The sequence below is a fragment of the Tamandua tetradactyla genome, chromosome 1, assembly GCF_023851605.1.
Source record: "Tamandua tetradactyla isolate mTamTet1 chromosome 1, mTamTet1.pri, whole genome shotgun sequence".
NCBI classification, from domain to species: domain Eukaryota; kingdom Metazoa; phylum Chordata; class Mammalia; order Pilosa; family Myrmecophagidae; genus Tamandua; species Tamandua tetradactyla.
The window spans coordinates 65,056,034-65,073,066 of record NC_135327.1 but is presented as its reverse complement, the minus strand read 5'-3'; the positions used below and the strand labels follow the sequence as shown (position 1 = coordinate 65,073,066).

The 17,033-nt window shown below is 38.1% G+C and overlaps 1 long non-coding RNA gene across 2 annotated transcripts in view; it reads right to left on the bottom strand.

The window, feature by feature from the left end:
- LOC143648270 (uncharacterized) overlaps positions 1–17,033 on the bottom strand; it is a 23,200-nt gene extending 6,167 nt beyond the window's left edge. For both annotated transcript variants that reach the window (XR_013158479.1, XR_013158478.1), the window contains exon 1: positions 15,882–17,033. This is a non-coding gene — a long non-coding RNA (uncharacterized LOC143648270). The remainder of the gene's footprint in view (positions 1–15,881) is intronic.

Below are 17,033 nucleotides of genomic sequence, written 5' to 3'. Positions count from 1 at the left end.
TTCTTTATCTCCAAAGGTTGCTGGCTGGAGGACTTTGCTTTTCTTGGCTGTGTTGTTCTCTGCTCTCTCCGAATCTCTTATTCTCCAAAATGTTTCCTCTTTTATAGGACTTCAGAAACTAATCAAGACCCACCCAGATGGGTGGGGACACGCCTCTACCTAATCCAGCTTAACAACCACTCTTGATTAAATCACATCTCCGGGGAGATCTAATTAGTTTCAAACATATAATACTGAGTAGGGATTAGAAGAAACAGCTGCCTTTACAAAATGGGATTAGGATTAAAACATGGTTTTTCTAGTGTACATACAACATTTCAAACCAGCACACTGGGAGAGGCAGTGTGGTGGAAGAGGAGGGGAGCTTCAGCTTGTCTGAGCCACTGTGTCTCCTCACTTGCAGCCTCCTCAGTGGGTTGCCCATGTCTACCTTTGCCCCTCCAAAGTTTCTTCTCCACACAAAGGCGAGTTGAATTGCTTCATTCCTTGCCCAGTGCCCTCCAGGGGGGTTGTCTTCTTACCCAGTTTCAGCCAGCGTCCTTGTGGCAGCTGCACTGCCTCACTCTCCTGTGCGCTCATCACCTATCGTTATGACTCTGGCCCTTAGGCTATTCTGAGCCATGCCAGTCCCTGCCTCACTGCTCAGTTGGCCAGCTTCCTCACCTCCAAGTCTCAAATTGAACATTATCTCCCCTAGACAAAGGCCACGGTGGCTGACAATTGGTTATCCTAGGCAAGCTGCACAACTCCAGGTGTGCTCCAGCTCCCAGGCTTCCCAACCTGGGATGTCCCCACCCTGCGTATCTACAGGGACTGAAAAGTCAGGTGAGAACTTCCTGGCCCCTTACCACATTAAACGGTGCTTTAAAATCAATGTGTGGCAAAGTAGACCCTTATTGTGGTACAGTTTTATGAGCTTTGACTCTGCCCTCAGGACACAGAACAGTGCCAGCACCCCAAAACACTGACCCTTTGTGGTTATACACCCTCCCTACCCTAACCCAACTCATCTGTTTGTTTTCTGGTTCTATAGTTCGGCCTTTTACACAATGTCACATAAATGGAACCATCCTATGTGTAACTTTTGGGACTGGCCTCTTCCCCTCTTGCATAAATGCCTTTGAGCTTCCTCCACATTGTCTCTCTTGACTGCTGAGTAGTGTTCTATGCAGGGATATTTGTGAATCCTCACAAGAGACTGCATGGCTTGCTACCTGTCCAGTTAGCACACTAGGGACTTATGCAAACTTTTGTGAACTTCCCCAATGGTAGGTAGACCCTTAAATCCTCCTGAGCACTGACCCAATAGGAAGCAATACTGCTAAACCACAGAATAAATTATTCTCAGAAAGAATGCACAACTTCCTGACTCCCACTTCCCCACCATATGCTCATCATCGCCAGATCCCTTTAGCAATTTTCTGGTTCCCATTTCCCTTCCCTCCTGTGCCTTGTGAAAAAACCTAGCTACCTCTGTGCTAATCAGAATCGAGACTGGCTGCTTCTGGCTTCCCTTCTCCCTGCTCCAGCAGTCAGAATCAATTCCTGCCACTTCAACTACCATCTGGTGTTTTTCTTTGACATCTATCACAGTTTAACCATTCGCCTGTTTGTGTCCAGGTTTTGACACACCTGTTCAAGTTTATAGGTGGGTGTAAGTTTTTATTTATCTAGGGTAAATACCTAGGGGTGGGGCTGCTGGGGCATGTGGTCAGTGCATGCTTTAACTTTATAAGAAAGTGCCATTTGTTTTTCAGGGTGCCTGTGTCATTCTGTGTTCCCATCAGCTGGGTATAAGAGCCCCAGTTACTCAGCATCCTTGTCAGCACTTTTTATTTTAGTCCTTCTAAAAGATGTGTAGTGTTAGCTCACTGTGGTTTTACTTGTATTTTCCTAATGGTTAATGATGTGTAGCATCTTCTCACATCCCTATTTGCCACCTTTACATGCTATTTTAGGGTGGGGAAGGGGGGTGCATGGGCTGGGAATCAAACCCTGGTCTCCTGCATGGAAGGTGAGTACTCTACCACTGAACCATCTGTGCACCCCCCTGACATCCTCTGATGAAGTGTCTATGCAAGTCTTTTGCCCAACTTAAAAAAAAAAAAAAAAGGATTTTTAATTTCTTAACATTGAGTTTTGAGAGTTATGTTTCCTGTCACCAAATCCTTTGTCAGTTATTTCATGTGATTTGCAAATATTATCTCCTGGTCTACAGATTGTCTTTTCAATCTCTTAGCACTGTAGTTTGCTCATGTTGCCGGTGAACAGAGAGAGTTTTATTTCTCACTTTTCAGTGTGTATGCCATTTTTTTTTTGCTTACTGTGCTGGCTAGCATTTCCAGTACACTGTTGCATTGCATGCATGCAAGTGCACATTTTTCCTTTCCTTGTTACTGATTTTAGGGAAGAGACTCACTCTTTCACCATTTTAGTATAAGGTTAACTGTAAGTTCTTTTTTATGTATCCTTTAGTGAATTCAGGAGGTTCTCTTATGTTCCTAGTTTGCTGTTTTGTTTTGTCTTTTAATCATAAGTACATGTTGGATTTTGCCAGATGCCTTTTCTGCATTAATTGATATGATCATATGGATTTTAAGTCTCTTAATATGGTAGATAACATTGTTTGATTTTGGAATATTGAACCAGCTCTACATTTCTGGGATAATTCCCACTTTGTCTGTTAACTCATTTTTATGTGTTTGCTGGGTTTGATTTGCTGGTGTTTTATTGAGGATTTTTATGTCTGTGTTCTTGAGGGATACTGGTCTGAAGTTTTCTTTTCTTGTACTGTCTTTATCTGGCTTTAGTATCTGGGTTTGCTGACTTCATAAAGTGAGTTGGGAAGTGTTCACTCTTCTGTTTTCTGGAAGAGACTGTGTAGATTTGTTATTTCTTCTTTAAATGTTAAGTAGAATTCACAAGTGAAACCATCTAGTCTGGAGAGTTCTATTTTAAAAAGAATTCAATTTATTTAATAGGTTAAGGATTATTCCAGTCTATTTCTCTTGGGTGAGTTTTGGTTATTTGTGTTTTTCAAGGCACAGGTCTTATCTTTTAATGTCTTTGTCACCTGTAATGATGTCCCTTCTTTCATTCTTGATATTGGCAATATGTGTCTTCTCTCACTGTCTCTCCTCCCCTCCTTCCCACTTGCCACTTCCTTCCTGTTCCTCTGTCCTGTCTCTGTCTGATTCTCTCTCTCTCTCTTTCTCTTTCTATCTCTCTCTTTCTTTCTCTTCTCAGGCTGCTTAGAGGCTTAAAAATTAAATTGATCTTGTGAAATAACCAGGTTTTTGATTCTTTGATTTTTTTCTCTACTGTTAATTTCTTTGATTTCTACTCTATATTATTTCCTTCCTTCCACTTCCTTTGGATTTACTTTTTTTTTTCCTCCAATTTCTTATGGTGGAAACTTAGATTGCTTTGAGACCTGTTTTCTTTTCTAGTATATGCATAATGTGCTCCAAATTTCCTTCTGAGCACTGCTTTAACTGTAACTCATAACTTTGATGTTGTGTTTTCATTTTCATTCAGTTCACAGTAGTTTCTAATTCCCCTTGGGATATCCTCCTTGACACATGGATTATTTAGAAGAATATTGTTCAACTTCCAAGTAATTGGATACTTTATCTTTCTATTACTCATTTCTGTTTTAGTTCCATTATGATCATAAAGCATACTTTGTATGATTTCAATTCTCTTACATTTGTCAGTCTCTTTCAGATCCAGAATATGGTCTGTCTTGGTAATTATACCATGTGCAATTAGGAAGAATGAGTGTTCTGCTATTGTTGGGTGGATAGTTCTATAAATGTTGTTAGGGTACAGTTGATTGACATTGTTTTCAGTTCTTCTATATCCTTGTTTATTTTCTATCAGTTACTGAGAGAGTATTGAAGTCTTCAACTATAACTAAATTTGCCCATTTTTCTTTTAGGTTATATCAGATTGTGCTTCATATATTTTGAAGCTTTCTTGTTAAATGCATATACACATTTAGGATTGTTATGTCTTCTTTATTCCTGATGATTTTCTTGCTTTGAAGTCTGCTTTGTCTTGATAGTAACGTAGCCATCCCAGCTTTATTTTGATTAGTGTTTATATATCTTTTTTTATTAACCTACATTTATTACCTTTTATTGCTTTTTTGTAACAATTCTGAGATATAACTCACATACCATACATTTCACCCATTTTAAAGTATACAGTTCATTGATTTTTAGTATATTCGTGGAGTTGTGCAACCAATCACCGCAGTCAATTTTAGAATATTTTCATTACCCAGAAAAGAAACTCATATCCTTTAGTCATCATCCCACAGGCCCTTTATATCATACCCTCTTACCTCCAGCCCTAGGCTACCAATAATCTATTTTCTGTCTCATTATATTTGCTTATTTTGGACATTCCATATAAATAGTATCATATAATATTGTGGTCTTTTGTATCTGGCCTCTTTCACTTAATATGTTTTAAGGTTCATCCATGTTGTAGCATATATTAGTACATTGCTCCTTTTATTGCTAAATAGTATTTCCTGAATGAATAATATCACATTTTTTTTTTTTTGTCACTCCCAGATGAACATGGATATGTATGCAGGATGGCCCTGGTGGGGAGGAGGAGTGGTCAGCCAGGCCAGCCTCTCTGGCAGCAATGATGGCCCTTGGCCATGGCAGTGATCACTGTAGCCTTCCAGCAACCTCCCATTGAAGAATAGCCATGCCCTGGGGAGATATCTGTCAGGGAGTGGTTTCACCTCTTCAATCTATTACCTATTCTGCCCTCTCACTTTCTCTCTAATGTGTGTCCTCTTTCTCCCCAACTTTGTTTGTAGGCTTTCATTTTAACTCCATTCCCAAGCTGGTTAGCGTTCCCCAGGCTCCATTGTCCTCTGCTCCACCCAGCTTCCTGCCTTTCAGCCCCCCTGGCCCTCCTCTTTGGCTGCTGTGAGACACCGGTGTTTTCCTTGGCTGAAGCTCAACAGGAGCTACAGATACTGCAGATGCAGCTGGGAGAAAGTGAGCACCTCCTGCTGCACTTGTGTGTTTTTGACTGCCTGAACCATGCTGTGTTGCTCTGCATGGCTTTGGCTTAACAGCAGGTTAGAAACAGAAACGACGTAGGGTGCATGTTACAGATCAGAGACTGAGGGAAAGCGCTGCTTGCGTTCTTTTTTTTTTTTTTTTTTTTTTTTTTGCAATCAGTAATTCTTAACATCATCACATAGATGCATGATCATCGTTTCTTAGTACATTTGCATCGGTTTAGAAGAACTAGCAACACAACAGAAAAAGATATAGAATGTTAATATAGAGAAAAAAAATAAAAGTAATAATAATAGTAACAAACAAAAAAAAAACCTATAGCTCAGGTGCAGCTTCATTCAGTGTTTTAACATGATTACTTTACAATTAGGTATTATTGTGCTGTCCATTTTTGAGTTTTTGTATCTAGTCCCGTTGCACAGTCTGTATCCCTTCAGCTCCAGTTACCCATTATCTTACCCTGTTTCTAACTCCTGCTGGACTCTGTTACCAATGACATATTCCAAGTTTATTCTTGAATGTCGGTTCACAACAGGGGGACCATACAGTATTTGTCCTTTAGTTTTTGGCTAGACTCACTCAGCATAATGTTCTCTAGGTCCATCCATGTTATTACATGCTTCATAAGTTTATCTTGTCTTAAAGCTGCATAATATTCCATCGTATGTATATACCACAGTTTGTTTAGCCACTCGTCTGTTGATGGACATTTTGGCTGTTTCCATCTCTTTGCAATTGTAAATAACGCTGCTATAAACATCGGTGTGCAAATGTCCGTTTGTGTCTTTGCCCTTAAGTCCTTTGAGTAGATACCCAGCAATGGTATTGCTGGGTCGTATGGCAATTCTGTATTCAGCTTTTTGAGGAACCGCCAAACTGCCTTCCGCAGTGGTTGCACCATTTGACATTCCCACCAACAGTGGATAAGTGTGCCTTTTTCTCCGCATCCTCTCCAGCACTTGTCATTTTCTGTTTTGTTGATAATGGCCATTCTGGTGGGTGTGAGATGATATCTCGTGGTTTTGATTTGCATTTCTCTAATGGCCAGGGACATTGAGCATCTCTTCATGTGCCTTTTGGCCATTTGTATTTCCTCTTCTGATAGGTGTCTGTTCAAGTCTTTTTCCCATTTTGTAATTGGGTTGGTTGCCTTTTTGTTGTTGTTGAGTTGAACAATCTCTTTATAAATTCTGGATACTAGACCTTTATCTGATACGTCATTTCCAAATATTGTCTCCCATTGTGTAGGCTGTCTTTCTACTTTCTTTTTTTTTTTGCTTTGAAAACAATTTCAGCTTTGTATTAGCCTGTGGTTTTTTTTTTTTATTAATTAAAAAAAAGAATTAACAAAACAATTAGAAATCATTCCAATCTACATGTACAATCAGTAATTCTTAATAACATCACATAGTTGCATATTCATCATTTCTTAGTACATTTGCATCGATTTAGAAAAAGAAATAAAAAGACAACAGAATAAGAATTAAAACAATAATAGAAAGAAAAAAAAACAAAAAAAACAAAAACAAAAAACCTATACCTCACATGCAGCTTCATTCAGTGTTTTAACATAATTGCATTACAATTGGGTAGTATTGTGCTGTCCATTTCTGAGTTTTTATATCCAGTCCCGTTGTACAGTCTGTATCCCTTCATCTCCAATTATCCCTTCTCTTTTTTTTTTTTTTTAATTAACGGAAAAAAAGAAATTAACCCAACATTTAGAGATCATACCATTCTACACATGCAATCATTAATTCTTAACATCATCACATAGATGCATGATCATCATTTCTTAGTACATTTGCATTGGTTTAGAAGAACTAGCAACATAACCGAAAAAGATATAGAATGTTAATATACAGAAAAAAATAAAAGTAATAATAGTAAAATCAAAACAAAAACAAAACAAAAACCTATAGCTCAGATGCAGCTTCATTCAGTGTTTTAACATGATTACTTTACAATTAGGTATTATTGTGCTGTCCATTTTTGAGTTTTTGTATCTAGTCTGTTGCAGTAGGACTCTGTTACCAATGACATATTCCAAGTTTATTCTTGAATGTCGGTTCACAACAGTGGGACCATACAGTATTTGTCCTTTAGTTTTTGGCTAGACTCACTCAGCATAATGTTCTCTAGGTCCATCCATGTTATTACATGCTTCATAAGTTTATCTTGTCTTAAAGCTGCATAATATTCCATCGTATGTATATACCACAGTTTGTTTAGCCACTCGTCTGTTGATGGACATTTTGGCTGTTTCCATCTCTTTGCAATTGTAAATAACGCTGCTATAAACATCGGTGTGCAAATGTCCGTTTGTGTCTTTGCCCTTAAGTCCTTTGAGTAGATACCCAGCAATGGTATTGCTGGGTCGTATGGCAATTCTGTATTCAGCTTTTTGAGGAACCGCCAAACTGCCTTCCACAGTGGTTGCACCATTTGACATTCCCACCAACAGTGGATAAGTGTGCCTTTTTCTCCGCATCCTCTCCAGCACTTGTCATTTTCTGTTTTGTTGATAATGGCCATTCTGGTGGGTGTGAGATGATATCTCATTGTGGTTTTGATTTGCATTTCTCTAATGGCCAGGGACATTGAGCATCTCTTCATGTGCCTTTTGGCCATTTGTATTTCCTCTTCTGATAGGTGTCTGTTCAAGTCTTTTTCCCATTTTGTAATTGGGTTGGTTGCCTTTTTGTTGTTGTTGAGTTGAACAATCTCTTTATAAATTCTGGATACTAGACCTTTATCTGATATGTCATTTCCAAATATTGTCTCCCATTGTGTAGGCTGTCTTTCTACTTTCTTTTTTTTTTTGCTTTGAAAACAATTTCAGCTTTGTATTAGCCTGTGGTTTTTTTTTTTTATTAATTAAAAAAAAGAATTAACAAAACAATTAGAAATCATTCCAATCTACATGTACAATCAGTAATTCTTAATAACATCACATAGTTGCATATTCATCATTTCTTAGTACATTTGCATCGATTTAGAAAAAGAAATAAAAAGACAACAGAATAAGAATTAAAACAATAATAGAAAGAAAAAAAAACAAAAAAAACAAAAACAAAAAACCTATACCTCACATGCAGCTTCATTCAGTGTTTTAACATAATTGCATTACAATTGGGTAGTATTGTGCTGTCCATTTCTGAGTTTTTATATCCAGTCCCGTTGTACAGTCTGTATCCCTTCATCTCCAATTATCCCTTCTCTTTTTTTTTTTTTTTAATTAACGGAAAAAAAGAAATTAACCCAACATTTAGAGATCATACCATTCTACACATGCAATCATTAATTCTTAACATCATCACATAGATGCATGATCATCATTTCTTAGTACATTTGCATTGGTTTAGAAGAACTAGCAACATAACCAAAAAAGATATAGAATGTTAATATACAGAAAAAAATAAAAGTAATAATAGTAAAATCAAAACAAAACAAAACAAAAACCTATAGCTCAGATGCAGCTTCATTCAGTGTTTTAACATGATTACTTTACAATTAGGTATTATTGTGCTGTCCATTTTTGAGTTTTTGTATCTAGTCCTGTTGCACAGTCTGTATCCCTTCAGCTTCAATTACCCATTGTCTTACCCTGTTTCTAACTCCTGCTGAACTCTGTTACCAATGACATATTTCAAGTTTATTCTCGAATGTCCGTTCACATCAGTGGGACCATACAGTATTTGTCCTTTAGTTTTTGGCTGGATTCACTCAGCATAATATTCTCTAGGTCCATCCATGTTATTACATGGTTCATAAGTTTATCTTGTCTTAAAGCTGCATAATATTCCATCGTATGTATATACCACAGTTTGTTTAGCCACTCTTCTGTTGATGGAGATTTTGGCTGTTTCCATCTCTTTGCAATTGTAAATAATGCTGCTATAAACATTGGTGTGCAAATGTCCGTTTGTGTCTTTGCCCTTAAGTCCTTTGAGTAGATACCTAGCAATGGTATTGCTGGGTCGTATGGCAATTCTATATTCAGCTTTTTGAGGAACCGCCAAACTGCCTTCCACAGTGGTTGCACCCTTTGACATTCCCACCAACAGTGGATAAGTGTGCCTCTTTCTCCGCATCCTCTCCAGCACTTGTCATTTTCTATTTTGTTGATAATGGCCATTCTGGTGGGTGTGAGATGATATCTCATTGTGGTTTTGATTTGCATTTCTCTAATGGCCAGGGACATTGAGCATCTCTTCATGTGCCTCTTGGCCATCCGTATTTCCTCTTCTGAGAGGTGTCTGTTCAAGTCTTTTTCCCATTTTGTAATTGGGTTGGCTGTCTTTTTGTTGTTGAGATGAACAATCTCTTTATAAATTCTGGATACTAGACCTTTATCTGATATATCATTTCCAAATATTGTCTCCTATTGTGAAGGCTGTCTTTCTACTTTCTTGATGAAGTTCTTTGATGCACAAAAGTGTTTAATTTTGAGGAGTTCCCATTTATTTATTTCCTTCTTCAGTGCTCTTGCTTTAGGTTTAAGGTCCATAAAACCGCCTCCAATTGTAAGTTTCGTAATATATCTCCCAACATTTTCCTCTAACTGTTTTATGGTCTTAGACCTAATGTTTAGATCTTTGATCCATTTTGAGTTAACTTTTGTATAGGGTGTGAGATATGGGTCTTCTTTCATTCTTTTGCATATGGATATCCAGTTCTCTAGGCACCATTTATTGAAGAGACTGTTCTGTCCCAGGTGAGTTAGCTTGACTGCCTTATCAAAGATCAAATGTCCATAGATGAGAGGGTCTATATCTGAGCACTCTATTCGATTCCATTGGTCGATATATCTATCTTTATGCCAATACCATGCTGTTTTGACCACTGTGGCTTTATAATATGCCTTAAAGTCAGGCAGCGCGAGACCTCCAGCTTCGTTTTTTTTCCTCAAGATGTTTTTAGCAATTCGGCGCACCCTGCCCTTCCAGATAAATTTGCTTATTGGTTTTTCTATTTCTGAAAAATAAGTTGTTGGGATTTTGATTGGTATTGCATTGAATCTGTAAATCAATTTAGGTAGGATTGACATCTTAACTATATTTAGTCTTCCAATCCATGAACACAGTATGCCCTTCCATCTATTTAGGTCTTCTGTGATTTCTTGTAAGAGTTTTTTGTAGTTTTCTTTATATAGGTTTTTTGTCTCTTTAGTTAAAATTTATTCCTAGGTATTTTATTCTTTTAGTTGTCCTTTTTTTTTTTTTCATGGCAGGCTCTGCACGTTCCATTTTATTTATCCATTCATCAGCTGTTAACATTTGGATTGTTTCCACTTTGGATATTATGAAAAATATTGCTAAGAATATTTATGTACAAGTTTTTGGGTGAACATATGTTTTCACTTTTCTTGGGTGAAAAGTGTATTATTGTATGGCCTCATTTGGAAAATATAAAACAGGGGCCTAGATTGTAAAATCTTACAGCAGTCACATTTAGTCCAGGGTGGTAATTGTTATTTCTGGATTTTGAGGGGCTATTTTATATTTGTATAAGCTGGTATTCAGAGATAAGAATGAAACTGATCAGGCCAGGATTAAGGTAATTCAGAATACAGAGTTATATACATAGTGTGTATATGCGTAGGAGTGAAATTGCTGGGTCATAAGGTAAGTTGATGTTTAGCTTTTAGAGGAACTGAAAGATGAGTTTTTAAAGCAACTGTACCATTTTACATTCCTGGCACTGTGCAGGGTTCTAATTTCTTCACATCTTCACAAACCTCTTTTTTTTTAATTGCTAAAAATGCTTTTTTATTTGAAAAGTGTGCAGAAACAATTGCTGAATATAGATTGCACCATGGTTTTCAAATCCAGACACCAAAAAATCTTGGATGTTATGATTTCTGAAGCCACTTGAACTTTAGTACAACAAAATAACAACTAACAGTTGCTAGATACCAGTCTGTTCAGGGACACAGAGAATAAAAACTCCATGTTTAAAGTTTTAAGGAACATCCATAGCACTAGACAAAACAGAGATCTGTGTAGAACACAAACAAATAACCAAACGTCCTTATCTAATAATGAGGATAGCATTGCTCAAAGGTAACTTGTTGGGACGTGGTGAAAAACTGTAGTACTGTCAGAACACTATCTACTTATTACACATTAAAGCAGGATAGTTGACTTTTCTTAAATTTCAGATATAATTAGTATCTTTTTAAAATGTTTTTTTCATTGTTAAATATAACACATATACAAAGAAAAGAAAAAAAGCAATGATTTTCAAAGTACACTTCAACAAGTAGATACAGAATGTATTTCAGAGTTTGTTATAGGTTACCATTCCATTATTTCAGATTTTTTCTTCTAGCTGTTCTAAAACACTGGAGGCTAGAAGAAATTTTTTTCTTATTTGTGAAAAATAACATACACAAAAGTAATAAATTTCAAAGCACATTGCAACAATTAATTGTAGAACAGATTTCAGAGTTTGGTATAGGTTACAATTCCACCATTTTAGATTTTTACTGCAAGCTGTTCTAAGATACTGGAGACTAAAAGAAATCAATATAATGATTCAGCAGTTATAGCATTTGTTAAACTCTGCCTTCTTTGGATAACTCCATCATCACCTTTGATCTTTCTCCTATTCTTTTGGGGTGTTTGGGCTATGCCTATCCTACTTTTTCATGTTGGAAGGGGCTGTTGATACTATGCAGTAGGGGGATGGAACTAGTTGGTGTTCTGGAGAGGCTGTTCTCTCTGCATTTCAGGATTTAACCTGGTCCAGGGACCCTTCTGGAGGTTGTAGTTTTCTGGAATGTTACACTAGTGCATGGAACCTTTGTAGAATCTTATATAATGCCCTAAGTGTTCTTTAGGATTGGCTGGGATGGTTTTGGTTGGGGCCTGACAAATTATGGTAGGTCTCAATGTCTAACTGAAAATTGCATAAGAGTGACTTCTCCTGTAGCCTCTTGACTCTATTTGAATTCTCTCAGCCACTGATACCTTGTTTGTTACACTTCTTTTCCCCCTTTTGGTCAGGATGGCATTGTTGATCCCACAGTGTCAGAGCCAGGCTCATCTATGGGAGTCATCTCCCATGCTGCCAGGGAGACTTTCACCTCTCTCTGTCATGTCCCTCGTAGGAGGGAAGGCATTGATTTTACTCGCAGAGGTGGGCTTAAAGAGAGAGAGGCTATATCTGAGCAACAAAAGAAGTCCTCCAGAAGTAACTCTTAGGCATACCTATAGTAGGTTAAGCTTCTCCGCTACATACGTAAGCTTCACAAGATCAAGTCTCAAGATCAAGTGGTTGGCCTATTTGGATGTCCCTAATGCTTGACACAGTATCTAGGTTTTCCCTGGTGGTAAAGTTTAATAATTCTATATTTTTCTCTCATCCCTCAAGAAACTTTGCTAATATTTTTTGATTATCTGCTTAATATACTCTGGGATGTATCTAGACATTACATTAAGCTATATAGGGTTAAAGGCTCTCATTATTATTCTGGGCTCCCTGTGTTTGGATTGTTTAAGTGATCAATCCAGACAGGTTGAGTGTAACAGAAAATTTAGGTTCTGGACAAAATAAACCTTTCTTACTTTGGTCTCTAAGGGTAGATGAGTTTCTAAAATATAGACAATGTCTTCCTTAACTCTGTATTCTGAATTACCTTAATCCTGGCCTGATCAGTTTCATTCTTAACTCTGAATACCAGCTTATACAAATATAAAATAGCCCCTCAAAATCCAGAAATAACAGTTACCACCCTGGACTAAATGTGACTGCTATAAGATTTTACAATCTAGGCCCCTGTTTCATATTTTCCAAATGAGACCATACAATAATTGCTTTTTTGTTCCTGGCTTATTTTGCCTCACCAAATGTCCCACAGGTTCATTTACAATGTGGCATGCCTCACAACTTTGTTCCTTTTTGTAGCAGCACAGTATTGATCATATGTATATGCTATCATTCGCCAATCTACGTTTCAGTCAGTACATCCTTCAGCCCCCTTCATTCATTATGCTTCATGTATATTGCCCCAAATCAGCAGTCCATCAACAGTCTCAATTTCAGATAATTAAACATGTCTTTTTAAAAACATTTTAAATCTATCATCCTATTGGGTGTGAAATGGTATCTTGTGGTTTTGATTGGCATTTTCCCAATGACTAATGATGTTGAGCAGCTTTTTATGGGTTTATCAAATTGTTTCATTTCTATCCCATTGACCTATTTGTTCAGCTTTATGCCAGTACCATCCTTACTAGTGTCTTGATTACTGTAGCTCTGTAGTCTTTTGAAGTCAGGAAGCGTGCGTCCTCCAACTTTGTTCAAGATTGTTTCAGCTATTCTGGGTCCTTTGAATTTCCGTATGAATTTTAGGATCATCTTGTCAATTTCTGCAAAGAGACCAGCTGGGATTTTGATAGGGGTTGCACTGGATCTGTAGATAAATTTGGAGAATATTGCTACTTTAATGTTGAGTCTTTCACAGTATGAGTATAGGGTGCTTTTCCATTTATTTAGCTCTCCCTTAGTTTCATTCAGTGATGTTTTATACTTTTCAGAGGATGTTTTATACTTTTTTTTGTTAAATTTATTCCTAAATATTTTATTCCTTTTGATGGTACTTGTGAGTGGAATTGTTTCCTTAATTTCGTTCTTGGATTATTCATTGCTGGTGTTTAGAGATACAATTGATTTTTTTAAATATTGATGTTGTATCCTGCAATCTTACTGAATTTGTTTATTAATTTGAATAGACTTTTGGTGGCTTCCTTAGGATTTTCTATATAAAAGATCATGTTATCTGTGAATAGAGATGGTTTTACTTCTTCCTTTTCAATCTGAATGCCTTTTTCTTTTTTTACCTAATTGCTGTGACTAGAACTTCCAGAACAATGTTGAATTGAAGTGGCAAGAATGGAATCCTTGGCTTGTTCCTTATCGCAATCAGTCTTTCATCACTAACTATGATGATATCTGTGGGTTTTTCAGACACTCTTTATCAAGTTGAGGAAATTCCCTTCTAGTCCTAGTATTTTTTTTTTTTTTTACTGTTTTTATTTAAAGGGGTTTTGGCGTTTTTTTTTTCCCCAGTGATTCTTCTGCATCTATTGAGATAATTGTGTGATTTTTGTCCTTTATTGATATGGTATATTAATTGATTTTTGGATGTTAAACCAACTTTGCATTCCTGGGATAAATCCTGTTTGACATGGGGTATAATCCTTTTTATTTGATGAATTCTGTTTGGTAGTTATTTTGTTGAGGGTTTTCTGGTACATTTATTCATGAGAGATATTGGTCTGTAGTTTTCTTGTGCTGTATCTGGTTTTGTTATCAAGGTAATACTAGCTTCATAGAATGGTGTGGTAATTAGATTCAGTTGTCAACTTGGCCAGGTGAAGGTGCCCAGTTATATTGCTGTGGACATGAGCCGATGGCATGTGAACCTCATTTGTTGCTGATTATATCTGCGGTTGGCCAGGAGGCATGTGTGCTGCAATGAATGATGTTTGACTTAATTGGCTGGTGCTTAAATGAGAGACTCAACGTAGCATAGCCCAAGCAGCTCAGCATATCTCATCTCAGCACTCACAGCTCAGCCCAGGCCTTTGGAGATGCAGAAAGAAATCACCTCAGGGAGTCGTTGGAACCCAGAGGCCTGGAGAGAAGGCCAGCAGAGATCACCCTGTGCCTTCCCATGTAAGAAAGAACCTCAGTTGAAAGTTAGCTGCCTTTCCTCTGAAGAACTAACGAAATAAATCCCCTTTTATTAAAAGCCAATTTGTCTCTGGTGTGTTACATTCCGGCAGCTAGCAACCTAGAACGAATGGGCTGTTACCTTTTACATTTAGTTTATGTATATCATTATCTGAATTTCTTGTAGACAGCATAGAATTGGGCTTTTTCTTTTTTTTTTTTAAATGAAATCTGGTATGTTGTAGACCATTTATTGTTTAATGTAACTGTTGAAATCTTTGGATCTACATCTACCATTTTGCTATTTGCTTTTTTGTTTATTTTGTTTTTCATTTCCTGATTTCCTTTCTTCTGACTTTACCTCTGTTTATCATTTTTTAATGGTTATTCTGTACAATATACATACTTACCTTTTCAGTCTACTTAAGAGTGAATATTTTACTACTGCAAATGGAACTCTCACCATCATGTAGGCCCCTTTACCTTCTCCTGCCATGTTGTAGATGTATAACATCTACATATAATTTAACCCCCTTCAGACAATAAACTTTAAATTCAGATCATAAATATTTAAATAACTCAGGAGGCAAATAATAATCTCTTATATTTGCCCAGATTTTTACCATTTTTGTTACTCTTCCTACATTCCTGATGTTCTTCTGTTCCCTCTGGTATCCTCTCCATTCTGTTTGATGAACTTTCTTTAGCATCTCCTTTAGAGTAGGTGTTTGGTTATGAGTTTTTTTAGTTTACCTTCATCTGAGATAGTCCTTATTTCATCTTCATTCCTGAAGGAAATTTTTGCTGGCTTTAGATTTCTGGGGAGTATGTTACAAACCTAACTTACAAAATGTTGTTCCACTTCCGTTTAGCCTCCATGGTTTCTGATGTGAAATTCAGTCTTTTGAAGAGTTGATCCCCTTGGTGAAATGTGTCATTCTGGCTGATTTTAGGTTTTGTTTCTTGGTTTTCAGATTTCAATAGTTTGGATTTTTTGTTTCTGTTTTTATTAATTTATCCTGTTTGGTGTTCACTGCACTTGAATGACCCTAGCACACAGAAGTGCTCTGAGTATTTGTTGAATGAATAAAAGAAAAGTAAAGCAAGAGCCAAGGTCCAGAAGCTGGGCCTGGCCTCTCCAGCCCTTACCTCTCCTGAGCTGTCTTGATGCCTCTCAGATGTCCTTTGCTTGTCCATGTTCTGTGTCCTGTCAACTTGGGCCAGTGATCCCTCCTCCAGAGCCTCCCCTAGTAGAACTGCTCTTTGTGCCCCTGCACCCAGCCAAGCTAAGCTGCCAGGTTTCCAGCTTCCACCTGGCCTCCAGGGCTGTAACAGGACACTGAAACCAGTCCTATTGTGTTCCTAGCTCTCCTGTGTTCCCTCTGCATTAAATGGGAGCCCATCCCTCCACTCCTGCCTCTGCTGTTCTTGAGGCTCTTATTGCTGGTTCCTCTACCTGGAATGTTCTTCCCTGGAACTTCTCACATAGATTCCTTTGTGCTCTGCTAGTCTCCACACAGATGTCACAGAGGCCACCCTGACTCCCACTGAAAGAGGCTGCTCCCTTCCCTGACTCCCTAACCAATGTCTTATTTTCTTACTAGTACTTACACCTACCTGGAATGGGCTTATTTGCTGGTATTACCTTTCTCCACACTAGAATGAAAACCCTGACTTTCCCACTCCCTGCTTAACTCCCAGGGCCTCTTCTGGTGCTTGGCCCATAGACCCACAGTCAGGAGTGAAGTAATGACTACTGTGGTCACGGGAACCATCAAGACAGTGACATGGCTTCAGTTGGGCTGAGCCCAGTGGCCATGCTCTCCGGGTATCAGAGTACCCAAAGCACCATTAGCCTGGGTCCTGCAGGTGACACTACTAGAAGGAAATTCTACCTGCTGACATGGAGGAAAACCTGAACCCATCAGACTCAGTTCCAGGGACTGTGAAGAGGCCCTAACTTTGCCTCAGTCCCAGCATTGAGGGTTCAGAACCTCTGAGTCCAGAGTTGAAAGCATTTCTCCCCGAAGCTAGTGGAATGGTGATGGGCTATTGAGGGCTTCTCACACACTCCCTTCCAAGGCTCCTGTGAGAGGAGGGGCTCCTTTACTGTTAAGTGATGGCAGAAGAGTGGATGGGCTCCCTGTCCTGCTCTTGCAGTGGGAGAGGAAGGCATCCCATAACTGTTGTCAGGGGCTGGCCATCTGTGTTCAAGGGTCTGGCTGCAGCCCTCTGGTGAGAACAGCAGCAGCAGTCTCCTGGTTCTTTGTGATTTCTTCGTGAGTTCCTCACTGATTCCTT